This window comes from Lepidochelys kempii, chromosome 5 (genome assembly GCF_965140265.1).
Source record: "Lepidochelys kempii isolate rLepKem1 chromosome 5, rLepKem1.hap2, whole genome shotgun sequence".
NCBI lineage: Eukaryota > Metazoa > Chordata > Testudines > Cheloniidae > Lepidochelys > Lepidochelys kempii.
Genome location: NC_133260.1, coordinates 134,601,761 through 134,616,492, shown reverse-complemented (window position 1 = coordinate 134,616,492; position 14,732 = coordinate 134,601,761).

The following is a 14,732-nucleotide window of genomic DNA, read 5'->3' as shown; positions in this document are numbered from 1 at the left end:
TTATATCTAAGCATTAGATAAATACATATTAGATGTAAATAGAATAACATGAGGAAAATGTCTTTTACAATGTGACCTATTTTAAGCTAGGACTTATGAGTAGTATGAGAGAGGCTTGTGGAAGCAGTTGTAATGCTTAGTTAAATGAAAACAGAATCTCGTTAATGACAGTGACCTTTTAATATACTGACTCATGATGACTGTAATGCTCAGTCCCTGAGATATCCTTTCCAAGTAATTCTGTTGGAACTGTGCTATTCATCAGAGGTGTCAGATGGAGAAACAGAGATGGGTCAAATGTAGCTGGAAAAATTCAGCTGTTGTTGTATAACTAGAGGCCTTTAGGTGAAATAGGTGTTTAGCAACCTGAACAGCTCTGGACATTGACTGAAAGCTGGTGCAACTTTCTTATTCTTTTAAAGAATACTTGACAGTCAGTATCCAGGGAGAACACGATATCACAACTACTGATCAGCCTACTGTTGTCATATATTCTGTTGGGATTTTCAGAGGGCACCAAAAGAGCTAGGGGCCAAAGTTTCTTAAGTGCCCAAGGCCAGCTGCTGATGTGCTCAGTACAACTGGGGCCAAAGTTTGTGAAGTGCTTAGCACCCAGCAGCACCCATTATGATGCTATCTGGCCAGATATCCCTGCCTCACTCAGTGCATAGGACAGCCAATGCTCAGAGAATGAATCAGGGTTGTGTAGTTAAAGAACCTATTGTCTGTAGGACCCCTCATTCATTGCAGAAGATAGAAAGCGTGCAGTGAATAAGGCAAGGGATTGCAGGAAGACAGAACATGGTCTCATAGTTAAACATTGAATGCCACTCTGCATAGTTGGATTCTGTCCCTCCCTCTGCCACAGAGTTTCTGTGTGATTCTGGGCAAATCACATAAAACAAAACATTCACTATTATCCATGAATTGTGTGGTCCTCACTTTCTGGGGACTGTGAAACACCTGGAGCCTGATTTATATTAGTGCTGAAAATTAACAATTGCAACTGAAGTCAATGAGAGCTGTGCTTTGAACAAATAAAAGCCAGGGGCACCTCATATTGCCTGTCCAAAATTAGTGGACACTTTTGACATGAAAGTCTCTGTCCTCCCCAACTGTAAAGTGGGAATAATAACCACCTCACAGGGGACCAGGAAGAGAAATTAATTCATATCTGTGAAGTACTTATGCAACAGTAATGAGTGCCATAGAAACCACCCAGAGGGAAATATATAATTCTGCATTCAGTGCAGGGTTCGACTAGTGTGCAGTAAATCTGACATAGAGCCAGACATTGAAAAATGATGATAACAGACAATATTGCATAGCTCCTTATTCAGTGAGCACCATGCATTTTGTGCACTGAATGAGCCAGGGATCTTGTGGAAAAACTACTATGTGATGATATGATTAAAGACTGTCTCATATCATGTACACCCAAGGGAGCTAGATTAAGGTTGAACCGGCAATCTTTTAGTGTTATTTTAATGTAGTTTAGTGTGTAATTTCTGAGGTTTTTAAAACAAGAGGATTAAATAATAGAAATTCCATCCTTTGGCACCATATTGACATATTGACCATATTGACAGGAACAGTCAACATGGATTCACCAAGGGCAAGTCATGCCTGATCAACCTGATTGCCTTCTATCATGAGATAACTGGCTTTGTGGATATGGGGAAAGTGGTGTGATATATCTTGACTTTAGCAAAGCTTCTGATATGGTCTCCCACAGTATTTTTGCCAGCAAGTTAAAAAAGTATGGATTGGGTGAATGGACTATAAGGTGGACAGAAAGCTGGCTAAATTGTCAGGCTCAACGGGTAGTCATCAATGGCTAGATGTCTAGTGGTCAGCTGCTATCCAGCAGAGTGCCCCAGGGGTTGGTCCTGGGGCCGGTTTTGTTCAACATCTTTATTAGTGATCTGGATGAGGGGATTAATGGCACCCTCAGCAAATTCGCAGATGACACTAAGCTGGGGGAAGAGGTAAATATGATGGAGGGTAAGGATAGGGCCCAGAGTGACCGAGACAAATTAGAGGATTGGGCCAAAAGAAATCTGATGAGGTTCAACAAGGACAAGTGCAGAATCCTGCACTTAGGAAGGAAGAATCCCATGCACTGCCAGAGGCTGGGGACTGACTGGCTAAGCAGCAGTTCTGCAGAAAAGGACCTAGGGGTTACAGTGGACGAGAAGCTGGATATGAGTCAACAGAGTGCCCTTGTTGCCAAGGAGGCCAATGGCATATTGGGCTGTATAAGTAGGGGCATTGCCAGCAGATCGAGGAACGTGATCGTTCCCCTCTATTCGACATTGGTGAGGCCTCATCTGGAGTACTGTGTCCAGTTTTGGGCCCCCCACCACAGAAAGGATGTAGAGAAATTGGAGGGAGTCCAAAGGAGGGCAACGAAAATGATTAGGGCCCTGGGGCACATGACTTATGAGGAGAGGCTGAGGGAACTGGGATTATTTAATCTGCTGAAGAGAAGAATGAGGGGGGATTTGATAGCAGCCTTCAATTACCTGAAGGGGGGTTCCAAAGAGGATGGAGCTCGGCTGTTCCCAGTGGTGGCAGATGACAGAACAAGGAGCAGTGGTCTCAAGTTGCTGTGGGGGCGGTTTAGGTTGGATATTAGGAAACACTATTTCACTGGGAGGGTGGTGAAGCATTGGAATGGGTTCCCTAGGCAGGTGGTGGAATCTCCATCCCTAGAGGTTTTTAAGGCCCGGCTTGACAAAGCCCTGTCTGGGATGATTTAGTGGGTGTTGGTCCTGCTTGAGCAGGGGGTTGGACTAGGTGACCTCCTGAGGTCCCTTCCAACCCTGATCTTCTAGGATTCTATGATATTGACATGAGCATGAGCAGGGTTAGAACCTTTAGCTCCACCACACAAACCTCTGCCACCGTAGATAATGGAGTAACTGCCGACCGCAGTAGGTTGTCCTCCACTCGGTGGGCTAGCACCAGAGGGGGGATGAGACACACACTTTGACAGTGGGTTTCACAGATATTTGATGGCAGCAGAGGAAGTGGGTTTGGTTCCAGATTCTGGAAGGGAATGTACTCTAGTGAGCACGGATCCTTCTGGACCTGTCTCATCCAAGCTTGATACCTTCTCCCATCCCTCCTCCCAGTCCTCTTTCAGCCATGTCTCAAGTCTTCCTCCGCAGTCCCAGTCACCACCTGCCATGTCCCCTCTTGGCCCCATTTCCCAGTCCCCCACCTTCCCCTGGCTCCTCATCTGTAACAAACACCCCTTGGCATTTTCCCAGCTCTTCATCCCAATCTCCCTCCTGTCCTCTGACTCCTTGTTCCAGTCTCCCTCGTGCCAGCCCGCCAAGCCCTGCTCCTCACCCCTCTGCATTCCAGTTAGGCTGTTCCTCATTCTCTTCCACACTGCCTGGGTGCCAGCAAAAGGAACCTCCAGAGCACAGGAAAGACACGTTCCCTGCTCTCAGTTCTGGTGCTAGGTATGGCATCAGTCCACAGTAGCCAGGAGGAACAATTGCTGGGAAAGTCCTTCTCAGCCCTTCCAACACTGTGATGAAGCACGCTCAGTGCAGACATAATTCTTGGAAACGTTAGCCTCCAAACTCTAACAAGTCTGAATTGAGCATGTACAAACTTGGATTGTCAGAGGCTCATAACTTGGGTCAAATTTGTGTAATGTTTTAAAAGGATGGCAAATAACACATACCTGGCACCAGGGCAATCCTCCTGACAAACTTTCAGTCCCCATTCCAAAGGCAGACACTTGGCACAGAAAATTTCAGCCTAAAAAGGCTAGTTTGGAAAAGTTATAAACAACTGAAAACGTGTGCCACCTAGATTCCCCAACCCTACATTGAACTCCACGTGACTCAAGCCCCTGGGGCTGAGCTTGGGTCCATTTACAAGGAGCTCGGTGCAGGCCTGGAGCTCTAGTAAGCAAAACACTCAGCACAACACCAAATAACTATGGAAGTGTCATTGCAAACATTTCATGCATGTGATGGGCAGTCCTAGAGTTCCAGCTACAGCTCCTGCTAATCCTTCCCCACATCTAAATCCATGCATGGATTTATTTATCCTTGTGGAGGTAATTTTTTGGAGGGTGGCTGTAGAGAACACACACAGCTATGCACTTACCTCTTGCAGCAAATAGCTCTATCATTTGCATTTCATGGGTGTGATTCCCAGTTACACTTGTGTTGTCACATTCATCAATGTGGAAATTATTCTGATCTAGTAGCATTTGACACCCACTGGGGTAAATGAATACATGAGATACAGAAGACTCCAGCCCCACTGTGTTTATCAGGTCATGTTTGACACACTACAGAGAAAATCCATGCAAACAAGAAAACTATATAGAGAAGAAATCTGATATCTTCATGCCAGGTTGCTATCGTTGGGTACATCTACATAGCAAAATAAAATAAAAAATCCTGCAGCACTGAGTCTCTGAGTCTGGGTCAACAGAGTTGGGCTCATGCTACGTGGCTAAAAATATCAGTGTAGATTGTCTGGCTCAGGCGCCATCCCTAGCCTAAGTCTACACTGCTATTTGTAGCCATGTAGTGTGAGCCCTGTGAGCCTAAGAACCAGGGCTCTGAGATGGTTCGCTACACTTTGTAGTGTAGATGTACCCATTGAAACAGCACTCAGGACATGATCCAATGCCCATTAAAGTCAATGGCAAAACTCCCTCTGATTTCAGTGGTCTGTAGATGAGTTCCTTATAGAGTAATGAAATCCCAAGAGACACCCTGTACAGATGGCCTGGATAGCATGAGCTGATTAGCAATTTGGTTTCAATTTCCCTGTTAGGCAATGGTTTAATAAAGGCTGTTTTTGAAAAGGGTATTTCATAATAACTGGAGGATGTTATGCTAGTGGGTATACTTTCAGAGGCAAAAACAGCTCCAGAGGCATCGGCTGATCAAACTATTTGGCTCATTGGACAGTGCTGCAAACCAAAACAAATAGACCCAGCCTTCAAGCAGCAGTGATAGTCTTGTAATTAGTTCATACATTTTCATAATAAAATAACACAGGCAAACCCAGCAAATACTCCCCACCTCCCTATGTGAAGACACATGCCAGCTTTCACAGCAAATTACCTTCCAGGATAGGGTTGCTTTCTCTGTGTGACAAAGTGGCATAAGTGTGCGTAACACGGAGACTTCCCACTCACCTATATTAGGTTGGGTCACAATGTGGCCTTGCCCTGTGCAAGGTGTGGGACAAGACATGGAACTTTTCCCTCTTTATCTTGGGCCCCAGAGCCAGGCACAATGCGGATGGAGAACACAGGGAGGGTCCCCTGTCTCCTAATGCTCCTGTGGTACCAGATTAAATGTGGGAAGAGATTACTTCAGTGGAGGTCTGTTGATTTACACAAGCTGGGGATCTGGCCCTTTGACTGTAACCTTTCTTTGTTCTCTCTCTGTAGAGAGAGCTAGCACGACGGAGGGCTGATTCTGGATTGGTGTTCCTAGGCACTAAGAAAGGCTTGTCAAGGTTGCAGGACCTGCCTATTAGCTTTACGTTTTGAGAAACAGAGACATTTCATAGAACTCTTCAGTTATTGTACCCAAAAATATAGATGAAAAACTCTTTATCTTTACAGGATAAAGGGTGGGTGTGTTTGTTGGAGAACAGGTCTCATGCAGCGCTCAAATCGGTTTGATATACTGTGTCCTGTGCAGTAGATGTTATACAGGTTCCTTTCTCTTTTATGTTTTATTGAGTATTTATGTTCCTTTCTATGCTTCTGGGGGAAATTGAAGCTTTTGGATGCTCCAGACACCCACCCTCATTCTGAAAATTGTCACATCTGTGAGTGGGAGGAAAAAACGTATTTACAGGGCTAAGAATGTTAAACTGGGAAATAAGTCTTTTTTAAGAATAAACTGGAATGGATTAACACAAAGCTGCAGACATTTCTTCACTTAGATTCTGGGTCTTTCCAGAAATAGGCAGCAGGTTTAAAATAAACATAAGGAAATACTACTTCACACAATGCACAGTGAACCTCTGGAACTCATTGCCAGAAGATGTTATGAAGGCCAAAAGTGTAATGGCATTCCAAAAAAAACCCAACCCCCAAAAAACCAATTAGGTAAATTCATAGAGGATAGGTTCACCAATGGCGATAAGTAAGGTTAAGATTTTGTCATGGTTATTTTAAGTAAAAGTCATGGATAGGTCGTGGGAAATAAACAAAAATTCAAAGAAGGTCACGACCTGTCTGTGACTTTTACTAAAAATTAAATGGGGGGCTGACTGACGGATGGGGAGGACTAGCAGCTCCAGCCCCCCACTGCCTATGGTGGCAGCTGACAGCTCCGGGGCTCCTGCCATCCGCAGCAGCAACTTGAAGCTCCAGGGCCAGCGGCTCAAAGCTGTGGGGCCACCATCACCCCCAGCGGCTGGGAGCAGCAGAGCCCTTAGCACCCCTAGGGTACAGGCCTAAAGCAGAAAATGTCATGAAGGTCTCTGAAGGTCACAGAGTCTGTGACCTCAGTGACAAAATCTTATCTTTAGCTGTAAGACAAGATGGGTCAGGGATGCAAACCCATACTCTGGTTGCCCCTAAACCTCCAACTCCCAGCAGCTGGGACTGGATGACAGGGGATGGATCACTCGATAATGGCCCTGTTCTGTTCATTCCCTCTGAAGCATCTGGCACTGGTCACTGTCAGAAGACAGGATACTGGGATAGATGGACCATTGGTCTGACCCAGCATGGCCGTTCTTACACACTTAATTATGGCTTAGATCCAACTCCTATTGAAGTCAATGGTATTATCCCCATTGACTTTAATTGGATTTGAATAAGTCCTATATGAACAAAACCTCCCTCCAATCTACTAAAAATGCCTTGTGGAACAACTAGAGTTCCAAACAGAATTATCCGCTTTCATAGAAAGGACTTCCATCCATAGAGCAAGGTAGTAAACGCTGGTAAGCATTTGTGTTTGGGCATCCATTTTGGCTGATGAAGACTAAGCTAAGAACCTCCTGTGTGACCAACGATAAAGTAATATCATGGCTACAGTTTTTATGCCTTAAAAAGACATTTTAAATATTGGCTTCCTGTTGTCAGTGAAGCCACATGGATTTTACCGGTTTTGTTCAGGCAAAAAAAGGATGCGGTTAGGACATGAACCTAGGGGAGATCTGGGTTCAGTTCCTAGCTCGGCCACAGACTTGACACTGGGCAGGTCACTCAGTCTCTCTGTGCCTCAATTCCTCATCAATATACAGGAAATACAAGCACTTCCCTACCTCCCAGGGTTGCTCTCAGGATAAACAGGTTAACGACTGTGTGGTGTTCAGATACTACAGTGATGAAGGCATACAAGAACCTGAGATAACAAGCTTTTTTCTATTATTTTTTCACTGAAATATTACAAGGCCATCATGCTGTATTGTTTGCTGCACATTGTCTATTTTCATAATACAGAGTAAAGGATGGCCATGGATGTCTTGACCAATTATCATCACCACAGCTGGTGGGATTTAAAAAAGAAACATTTTGCCATCATTTAACTGAAAAGTTTTCTCAGCTTTTTCCAATACCGCCCACCCCCAATTATGAAATGTTTGTAAATTCCATAAAATATTGACCTACTAAACAGCTGGTTGAAAATGTTGTCAGAATTCACTGAAATACTGGCAACCTTTGTTTCCTTGTTTGCGTGTAGGGCAGGGAGGTGACAGAGTTTTTCTGAATTTTGAAATTTCATTAAAATTAACAAATAGGCAAATCCTAATCCTGTGTGGGCTGATAAGTATCTTAATGGTGATGGGTGTATTTTGCCTGACACAATATGAACTGTCCCACAATGAAAAGGAAGACCCAATATTTATCAATGACCAGATCAAACTTTTGTTCAGCAGCCCCAGCGTAGGGTGAAGGCCAGCTGCGCTGCACCAAAGCCCCAGGCAGGAACTGGGGCTCACAAAGCAGGCAGGGAGTTGGGGCAGCTCTGCAGAAAAAGATGGTGGAAAGCATTAACTTCCCTGGGCAAATTTCCTGCGGCTGACAGCAGTGGGGCTCCCCTCTGAGGATTCACAGGCGGTTTGTCATGTGGGGCAGAGAGGGCTACACTAGTGCGTCTCCCCTGACAGCTCCTCCTGCTCCCCTGGTCTACTTCAAAGTGCCCCCTCTTTACTTACACTCCTCTGCCTCGGGCAGTTCCTCCAGCCAAATCCAACCCACAGCAAGTTCTCATGTTCTCTGTGACCCATATCCATAATGACCCCACCCACAGACCCACTCCCCTCTCCCTCCCTCCCCCCCGCGGTGTCCTCATTCCCCCATAGTCCTGTGTCCATGCTGACCACCCCCAGCCACAAACCCATTCCCCCTCAGGTCCTCTTACCCCCTCCCCACATATCCTCTCTCACAACATAATTCCTCACAAGTATTCACAAAGCCTTGAAAAAACATTAAACAGGCATGTTCTACTCTGTGTTATCAATACAGATCTGTTCTCACCTGTCCCCTTTCCCTGCCCCCAGCACGGCTACACAAGCCAAAAACCTGTAGGTCCAACTTCTGCTCTGATCCTTTTATAAGGTTGCTATTTTACACATAGTATTTACTTTGCTGACAATAAAAATAGTTACATGCAGCTACTTCCTCATTACAAGCCAGTTCCTGCTTCTAATGAGGTCAGAGTGAGTTCTGCCATAGACTTCATTGTGAGATGGGTTGGATCCTGTGGGTGTGTGTGTGTGTGTTGGGGGCGAGGGAGGAATTCACAGTTGTGTGTGAAGGAGTCTCTTCTGACTCATTTGAACATATGGACTCACCAGAAATCAACATGTAAATGGAGCTAAGGCATCCCAAATAAGTATTGTATCCCTTACTCTCAAATGAACTGGAACGAAGTGTAAGGTGTAAATTAAGCTAGCAGGTGGCCCATATTTCTTATACCCTCTGGCTAGTTGCTTTCCTTGCTCCCTTCCTCCTTTCTAACCCTTTGTTGTGTTCATTATTCCAACTCAGGCACCCTTAGAGTCTAATTCTGATCTCAGGGACAATACAGAAATCCAGAATTATTCAGTAACTAAAGTCAAAATCTGGTCCTCACACTCATTTAAATTCAGTGAGCCCATTTCAAAAGTGACCCACAGAGTGAGCATGTAGGGTTCATCTGTGGCTGCAACCCAAATTTATTTGCAAATAAAATATCAAATTTTAAGCTCAGATGTTGGTCCTTTATCTTCTTAACTGTCTTTGGATGGCCTTAAAGTTGAGCAGTTGTACCTTCTTACATGATACATGCATTGAGGCACTGTGCAAATATACCAGTCATTGAAGGTATTCGTTCCTGGATTCAACAAAACTCTCATTATTATATGTATACTTCCCAGAGTGGTGTTTTGATTATGAAAGTGAATTTGCTGTTGATGAAAGTGAGGGACCAGTGCATTGGCTTGCCACAGAGGTTGTGCAGCTAGGGTCTGTGCAAGTTATTCTCTCTGCTGTGTGTATATCAATACTTACTTTGCAAGGTGAATTCTAAAGAGCTTGAATTCATACCATCAAGTGCTGTTATCACACTGACAGGGTCCCAAGGGGCCTGATTTTCACAGGTTTAGAGCAGTCAGTCCCATCGACACCAGTTGCCATTGTGAGTGCTCAGCAAGTCTGAAAAATCAGGTCGAAGTTACTGAGACATTCACCTTCTGTGGCAGTTTATGACATTTTTGATCTTTACTGGCTCATAATGTTGGGTGTGTTACTTGTATAAGAGCAGAAAGATGGGATTGTGATAAATACCCTGGTCTCATAGGTGTGGGAACTAAGGGTGCGGGGGGTGCTCCTGCACCCCCTGGCTCGAAGTGGTTTCCATGATAGATTGCATTTACAGTTTGGCTCAATGGATCTCAACTGCCCCACTATACAAGTTGTTCCAGCATCCCTGCCTGGTCTAGGACTAATGTAATCTGCATTCAATTTCCAGCTAAGCCATAGACTTCTTGTGTGAGCTTTAAGTCACTTAGGGTAAAATTTTTAAAGCATCTAAGGGTATATCGACACTGCAATAAAACACCCAAGGTTAGTCCGTGTTCGCTGACTTGGGCTGCACGGTATAAAATTTCAGCGTAGATGTTCAGGCCTGGGCTGGAGCCCAAGCACAGGGACACTCTCCCAGAGGTGGGAATACAACTCTTCTAAAAGATATTTTCTCACCTAGCTCTGACAGGAATTATTTCACGGAAGTCCTATGGCCTGTGTTACACAGGAAGTCAGACTAGATGATCACAAAAGTCCCTACTGGATTTAGAAGCTATGACTCTGAGTGTAACAGGATGGACTGTACTTTTAAGAGCCAGGAGGCCTGGGGCCACTCCTGCTCCATCTGTACAGAGCTTATGGGGGAATAGGGGCAGGAATCATAAGCACACTCCTTATCAGCATAGCTGGGAGCACCTTGCAGAAGAGCACCAGAAGACTGTGGAGGATAGAAGTTGCCTACTCTCACTGGTCAGTGAGCTTGAAGGAGAGTGACGACATTGACAAACACAGATGCCCTCTGCCTAGCTACAAGGCAGAAAACAGGTAAACTGGGTACAAAGCATACAGGCTGGGTACATCAGACTGTAGAACTTGCCCTGGGCCAAGCAAGGTTCTAGGCAGGGGAGGTATGTAGTCAGGTGGCTTGCCTCATTAAGGGCTGGGGCCAGCCAGACCTGTGCTGTCAAGGTTCCTCCCCCACTCTGAACTCTAGAATACAGATGTGGGGACCTGCATGAAAAACCTCCTAAGCTTATCTTTACCAGCTTAGGTCAAAACTTCCCCAAGGTACAAAATTTTACACCCGTTATCCTTGGACTGGCCGCTACCACCACCAAACTAATACTGGTTACTGGGGAAGAGCTGTTTGGACGCGTCCTTCCCCCCAAAATACTTCCCAAAACCTTGCACCCCACTTCCTGGACAAGGTTTGGTAAAAAGCCTCACCAATTTGCCTAGGTGACTACAGACCCAGACCCTTGGATCTTAAGAACAATGAAAAAGCATTCAGTGTTTTACAAGAAGACTTTTAATAAAAAATAGAAGTAAATAGAAATAAAGAAATCCCCCTTGTAAAATCAGGATGGTAGATATCTTACAGGGTAATTAGATTAAAAAACATAGAGAACCCCTCTAGGCAAAACCTTAAGTTACAAAAAAAGATACACAGACAGAAGTAGTTATTCTATTCAGCACAATTCTTTTCTCAGCCATTTAAAGAAATCATAATCTAACACATACCTAGCTAGATTACTTACTAAAAGTTCTAAGGCTCCATTCCTGGTCTATCCCTGGCAGAAACCAGCATACAGACACAGACCCTTTGTTTCTCTCCCTCCTCCCAGCTTTTGAAAGTATCTTGTCTCCTCATTGGTCATTTTGGTCAGGTGCCAGCGAGGTTACCTTTAGCTTCTTAACCCTTTACAGGTGAGAGGAGCTTTCCCCTGGCCAGGAGGGATTTCAAAGGGGTTTACCCTTCCCTTTATATTTATGACATGTGCAATTAGCCTTCCTCTGATACCCCTGTGTGGAGTGTTGGACTTCAGAGGGAGAAAGCTCAGCAGGTGGGGGCTGGCTGGGGAGGAGAGAAGACAAGCTGCTCCTGTGGGAACCAAGAAGCCTGGCTTGAGCTAGGGACTGTCTGAAGGCCACCACTTGCCAGAGGCCCTTGGAAGGAGGGTAGATCTGGCTGGATGATCACGTTGATTGCCAGTGGGGCCTGCATCCAAGGAAGGGGCTGAAGGCTGAGCCCAGCAGTGGCTGAAATTTCTTGTTTTGGTGCTGTTTTTGGACTTGGACTAAGGTACTTCATTATCCCTGAAGGAGTGAGAATAAAGATTTGCTGGAGAGCCAAGTCACTACCCCAGCCCAAAGGGGCCCTAAGGAAGAGAATGTGATAGAGAGACTGCAACACCAGAGTCACTCGAGACAGTGAGTCTTGTATACATGATCTACTCCCATTTCAGTCCCCTAGGCCCCGAACCACACTGCCTCTTGGGTAATGTTTACTGAGGCCTTGTAGATCCCATAAGCCATTGGCATATCCAGTATGTTTTGTTATGATTACATGTGCCACAGTCAGAAATATGCAGACCTAGGTCCCACATTTGTGGCAATGTACAATCCAGTGTATGGTAGCAAATGGGCGTTCCTTCTTTGGCTGTTTCCCATGGTAAGCCCTGGTATCATATGTTTAATGCTATGTGAACAATAAGGCAATGAATGTCCTATGATTTCACCTAGAGTTCCAGCAGAGCTTCAGACATGTGCTGTCCCCTTTGTGGGTCAAACTATGAGCATTTCTGAACATGATGGTGTCTTTTTTTCTCATCCCAAAGCTTCTTTACAGACATGAGGAGCACAGTGTTGCTATTCATTCCTGTCCATTAAGCCCAGCCTGGTCATGTCCCTGCATCTGATGCCCACCATCTAGTCAGTGGTTGGCCTCTAGGTCGGATTGACCTTGGTTGCATTTACATTATTTTCTTTGGCATCCTGTCATCTGCTTGTCTTCTACAATGTCTCCACCATCATAATGTATTTGATTATTTTGATTTAGATACAACAAATCAGGAGAAAGATCTTGGAGTCATTGTGGATAGTTCTCTGAAGACGTCCACGCAGTGTGCAGCAGCAGTCAAAAAAGCAAACGGGATGCTGGGAATCATTAAAAAAGGGACAGAGAATAAGATGGAGAATATCTTATTGCCCTTCTATAAATCCATGGTACGCCCACATCTTGAATACTGCGTACAGATGTGGTCCCCTCATCTCAAAAAGGATATATGGGCATTAGAAAAGGTTCAGAAAAGGGCAACTAAAATGATTAGGGGGTTTGGAACGGGTCCCATATTAGGAGAGATTAAAGAGGCTAGGACTTTTCCGCTTGGAAAAGAGGAGACTCAGGGGGGAGATGATAGAGGTCTATAAAATCATAAGTGGTGTGGAGAAAGTGAATAAGGAAACATTATTTACTTGTTCCCAAAATATAAGAACTAGGGGCCACCAAATGAAATTAATGGGTAGCAGGTTTAAAAGAAATAAAAGGAAGTTCTTTGTCACTCAGCGCACAGTCCACCTGTGGAACTCCTTGCCTGAGGAGGTTGTGAAGGCTAGGACTATAACAGGGTTTAAAAGAGAACTGGATAAATTCATGGAGGTTAAGTCCATTAATGGCTATTAGCCAGGATGGGTAAGGAATGGTGTCCCTAGCCTCTGTTTGTCAGAGGGTGGAGACGGATGGCAGCAGAGAGATCACTTGATCATTACCTGTTAGGTTCACTCCCTCTGGGGCACCTGGCATTGGCCACTGTCGGTAGACAGGATATGGGGCTGGATGGACCTTTCGTCTGACCCAGTCTGGCCGTTCTTATGATTGTAGTCAATCCTGTACTCTGACCTCACATCCTACTCTCCTAACTTCCTCATACGTCTTAAAATCATTCCACTTCATCTGCCAAAGAACTCTCTTCTCTACTGCCTCCAGCCTTCTGATGTCTATCTCATTTAATGCAGCTGCTTCCAGACCACAGAGCAATACTATTAGTATACTGGTCTGATCCATTTTCACTCTGGTAACCAAATCTAATGTTTTCATCAGTTCCTAATTTTGTCAACTTCTGCTCAGCACTTACGGCTAAGGCACATCTCCTTTTGAGATCTTCCTCCTTTAAAGGATTAATGGAGAGAGTGTTGAAATGTAGTAGTGGTGAAGTTGTAGAACAAGTAGACTATTATGTGTATCTAGGAAGTTTGATTATTACTAATGCTTTAAGGATGACTGTCCGGGTGAGATGAATTCCAGTACAGACTGATTGATTGTAACATGTTGTTGCAGCTGCATTTGGTTTATTATTATATTTACATCATACGCACACAGAGAAAAGTTAGTATTTTCATGTGTTTTATTTCTTTGTGGAAAGTTGCAATGTAACACTACTTTTAGTCTTAGAGTCCAGAATGATAACAGACAGTAACCAAAACCACACAGAGTAAAAGCAGGCTGCTCTCTAAAAAAAACGATAGGTACAAGTCATTCCCTCCTTGTTCTAGGTTGGCTCTTTCCAAACTAACTCTCATTGCGGGCTTCCTTAAAGAGTTACCTAGCCTGCAAACAGGATCAGGAAGCCCCACTCCCTTTAAAGTAATATTTTGTCATTCCAACAGAGTCCTCAATATGCCTCAGCAAATTTGTGGGTATAACGTATTCTGCAAAGAACATGATATAAATAGTTTGGGGGATTTTTATTTCGATGGAGTGGTGGAATTGAATCTTCTGTTTTGTGAGAAATTCCATGAGTTCAAAAAAATTGTTCTGGAACAGAATGAAACCAAAAAATTTCAAAACTTCCCCTGAAACAAAATTCTGAAGGGGAAAAAATTTATATAATATAATTTTTCCCCTTCAGAATATTGTGAATATATATTGGGTCAGTCAAAACATTTTATTTCAATAAAACTGAAATCTCCTTCCAATTCTGACATTTTCAGTTGTTTTCTAAAATGTTACTGTAACAGGGTCAGTCACCTCCATGGGCAGAGGTCACTCTGTGGTACCCAAACTCTCTCCCCTCTTCAAAACTGCATACAAGCTTCCCTCGGGGTTAACATGAGCCCTGTCTGGGGCTGGTTTAATAACAGAACAAAAAGAATCCTCAAGATCTTAAAACCATCACCACAACACAAAAGTTCATACTTAGCTCTGGTGGCTTCT